Source organism: Oncorhynchus gorbuscha, linkage group LG01 (genome assembly GCF_021184085.1).
Source record: "Oncorhynchus gorbuscha isolate QuinsamMale2020 ecotype Even-year linkage group LG01, OgorEven_v1.0, whole genome shotgun sequence".
Taxonomy (NCBI): Eukaryota; Metazoa; Chordata; class Actinopteri; order Salmoniformes; family Salmonidae; genus Oncorhynchus; species Oncorhynchus gorbuscha.
The window spans coordinates 110,948,684-110,953,222 of NC_060173.1; the positions used below are offsets into that span (position 1 = coordinate 110,948,684).

The following is a 4,539-nucleotide window of genomic DNA, read 5'->3' on the forward strand; positions in this document are numbered from 1 at the left end:
GGGTAAATCAGAGGCTTTCCATTCTCTAACCAGACATTTACTTAGGGTAAATCAGAGGCTTTCCATTCTCTAACCAGACATTTACTTAGGGTAAATCAGAGGCTTTCCATTCTCTAACCAGACATTTACTTAGGGTAAATCAGAGGCTTTCCATTCTCTAACCAGACATTTACTTAGGGTAAATCAGAGGCTTTCCATTCTCTAACCATACATTTACTTAGGGTAAATCAGAGGCTTTCCATTCTCTAACCAGACATTTACTTAGGGTAAATCAGAGGCTTTCCATTCTCTAACCAGACATTTACTTAGGGTAAATCAGAGGCTTTCCATTCTCTAACCAGACATTTTCTTCCAAGCATAAGGGCTGTATGTACCCAGTCTTTATGGGAAGCAGGGAGACAGTACAAAGCTAAGGGATTACTAATAATACATTTGATGTTTTCATGAATGGGAAAAAATATTGCAGGACAAGACAATATAAAGGGAACCAGAGAGCCATCACTATCCCTGCATATCCAACACTCTGCACTAGAAAGGCTGCATCTGATAAAGTTACTCAAAGGCAGTTCAAACCATAAGTTAGTGAAGAGAAAATTGCTATGTTGTCAACATCCAAAAGCAGACTTCTATGTGTTTTGGAATGAAATAAGACAACTGTATAAAATGTGGATTTTTTTTTGACTTAACTGTTTAGCATGATAGCCTGTGGAATGCTGTTGCTGCCTGGTTGGCCGATCACTGCAGCCACAAGGGGCCTCTTGGTCTTGAGAAACTGGAATCTCCAGCGGAGGAGGCGAAGGACCACCTGGTGAACCTTTCTCCAACCAGTGTGTACAGAGCCAGGTTGAAGAAGGTATTGAGCGCTGGAGATGGTATAGGCTGCGTTATAAACTGGGTGGTTCGAGCCCTGAATGTTGATTGGCTGAAAGCCGTACACCACGGGTATGAAAAAACATATATATATATATATATATATATATATATATATATTTTACTGCTCTAATTATGTTGGTAAACAGTTTATGATGGCCAATATACCACGGATAAAGGCTGTATCCAGGCACTCCACGTTGCGTTGTGCATAAGAACAACCCTTAGCCGTGGTATATTGGCCATATACCACACCCCTCTGGCCATATTGCTTAATTGACCCCCCTCAGCAGTATATAGGGCACCAGTGTTTTGGCTTCCATCTGACTATACATCCGTATGGCACGGAGGATGTAGAAGAGGATGAAGCACATTACAAACACAACCAGGATCAGCACAGCCAGCCTGCGGTCATGCATCCAGCTCAAATCAAATCAAATTTGACTGGTCACATACACGTGTTTAGCAGATGTTATTGCGGGTGTAGCAAAATGCTTGTTTTTCTAGCTACACCGGTTCAGTAATATCTAACAATTTCACAACAATACACACAAATCTAAGTAAAAATTATGGAATTGGACAGCCTTCGCGGTCATCGGCATAGCTCAGGCACACCGACACCGGGGGGATTAGGTAGCCCAGGACTGTGAGTAGCCAGGCATAGACCCACTAAGGGGAGAAGGTAGCCCAGGACTGTGAGTAGCCAGGCATAGACCCACTAAGGGGAGTAGGTAGCCCAGGACTGTGAGTAGCCAGGCATAGACCCACTAGGGGGAGTAGGTAGCCCAGGACTGTGAATAGCCAGGCATAGACCCACTAGGGGGAGTAGGTAGCCCAGGACTGTGAGTAGCCAGGCAAAGACCCACTAGGGGGAGTAGGTATCCCAGGACTGTGAGTAGCCAGGCATGGACCCACTAGGGGGAGTAGGTATCCCAGGACTGTGAGTAGCCAGGCATAGACCCACTAGGGGGAGTAGGTAGCCCAGGTCTGTGAGTAGCCAGGCATAGACCCACTAGGGGGAGTAGGTATCCCAGGACTGTGAGTAGCCAGGCATAGACCCACTAGGGGGAGTAGGTAGCCCAGGACTGTGAGTAGCCAGGCAAAGACCCACTAGGGGGAGTAGGTAGCCCAGGACTGTGAGTAGCCAGGCATAGACCCACTAGGGGGAGTAGGTATCCCAGGACTGTGAGTAGCCAGGCATAGACTCACACCTCTTCTGGATCATTACTAGCAAAATCCAAACATAACCGTCATTGTAAATAATAATTTGTTCTTAATAAAGGTTAAATAAAAATAATACATGCATAAATGTCTCCTATGTCTCTCCTATTCTCGCTATACACCAAGTCACTTGGCTCTGTCATAACCTCACATGGTCTCTCCTATCATTGCTATGCAGACGACACACAATTAATCTTCTCCTTTCCCCCTTCTGATGACCAGGTGGCGAATCGCATCTCTGCATGTCTGGCAGACATATCAGTGTGGATGACGGATCACCACCTCAAGCTGAACTTCGGCAAGACGGAGCTGCTCTTCCTCCCGGGGAAGGACTGCCCGTTCCATGATCTCGCCATCACGGTTGACAACTCCATTGTGTCCTCCTCCCAGAGCGCTAAGAACCTTGGTGTGATCCTGGACAACACCCTGTCGTTCTCAACTAACATCAAGACGGTGGCACGTTCCTGTAGGTTCATGCTCTACAACATCCGCAGAGTACGACCCTGCCTCACACAGGAAGCGGCGCAGGTCCTAATCCAGGCACTTGTCATCTCCCGTCTGGATTACTGCAACTCGCTGTTGGCTGGGCTCCCTGCCTGTGCCATTAAACCCCTACAACTCATCCAGAACGCCGCAGCCCGTCTAGTGTTCAACCTTCCCAAGTTCTCTCACGTCACCCCGCTCCTCCGCTCTCTCCACTGGCTTCCAGTTGAAGCTCGCATCCGCTACAAGACCATGGTGCTTGCCTACGGAGCTGTGAGGGGAACGGCACCTCAGTACCTCCAGGCTCTGATCAGGCCCTACACCCAAATAAGGGCACTGCGTTCATCCACCTCTGGCCTGCTCGTCTCCCTACCACTGAGGAAGTACAGTTCCCGCTCAGCCCAGTCAAAACTGTTCGCTGCTCTGGCTCCCCAATGGTGGAACAAACTCCCTCACGACGCCAGGACATGGAGTCAATCACCACCTTCCGGAGACACCTGAAACCCCACCTCTTTAAGGAATACTTAGGATAGGATAAAGTAATCCTTCTCACCCCCTCCCCCCTTAAAATATTTAGATGCACTATTGTAAAGTGGCTGTTCCACTGGATGTCATAAGGTGAATGCACCAATTTGTAAGTCGCTCTGGATAAGAGCGTCTGCTAAATGACTTAAATGTAAATGTATAAATGAAGTTCTCAGTCTTCTCCACAGTGGTCATGTAGACCATGGTTGTAATCTCCAATATAGATATGAACCATACAGCCGAGTAGTCTATGACAGCCCAACTCTTCCTCTGTACCTGGGCTGCCCTCAGCGGGTGGACCATGACCACATAATGGAACTCACTCAGGCAGGTGAGGAAGAGAATGCTGCCGTACAGGTTGAAGTAGGAGCTTAAGCCTTCAAAAATGTTTCAAGTTGACAATTCCACAATGCTGTGCGGTTTACAGTAATGTACTGTTAAAACAAAATGTATTTGAAATGTATGGAATCATTTACTGTTTACCCCTAAAAATCACCCAGAGTGCATTGCCTTTTATGGCAATTTACCGTAAATAATTAATACAGTATTTCACGGTTTGTTTTATTGTATAATACTGTCAAAAAAACAATAACGTTTTACACTGTACTAATGAAACCAAATTGTCCAACTTACTTTTACCTGTCTTGTCGCCGAGGATGCTGCCATACAGGTTAAAGCACAGGTTGAAGTGAGAGCTAAAGCAGACAATGGGACACATGACGTGGCCCATGGTCCAGTCGTCCTGCATGTAGTGGTGGACCAGGAAGGACGTACAGGAGGTCTGCCACGGCAAGGTTCACCATGCTGCTGCTCTTCCATGGCTGCAACCTGACCACGTAGATAATGATTGAGGTGATGTTTCCCACAAGATGATCCCATACGTGACCGGGAGATAGTACCTCCTACTGTACTCATCAACTGGGAAACAGTCAGTGGCCTCACTGTTCACTTTTTTCTCTAGACATGGTTGTGTTGTAATATTCAACACATTGACCTAAGACACAAGTAGAGAGACAATTTGTATATAATGTTATCCCATTAAAAAATGACTAGTTGAATTTGTCCATGTGGTTTAAGAATGTGTTTATTCCCACCATAAACTGCGGAGTTTCTCCAGTTCCCGTCTGTCACTCCTGAATTTCCTGAATCTTCAGGCAGCAGTCAGTTTTAAGAGCATCCCAGAGCCCTCCCACACAGAATTAGTGCCACTGCCTACCAACAGAGGAAGTAGTACACCCATTGGAGTCAAACAGCAAATTGTAACAGGTTTAAAGTTCTCAAATGTATACTCAAACTGATCAGGCACGTAGTTAGATTTTGGTATTTTATATAACTTCTAGAGGCCTTATCAAAGGTCAAAGGACATGAAAAATACTCAACCATTGAAGGTATAAGGCTGCCACTGTTCCCTGTACACATTACATTTTTGGGGGTCACTAC

The 4,539-nt window shown here is 46.1% G+C and overlaps 1 pseudogene; it reads right to left on the minus strand.

The window, feature by feature from the left end:
* Positions 1-1,437: 1,437 nt before the first annotated feature.
* On the minus strand, positions 1,438-4,319 carry LOC123991004 (annotated as a pseudogene).
* Between the last annotated feature and the right edge of the window lie 220 nt (positions 4,320-4,539).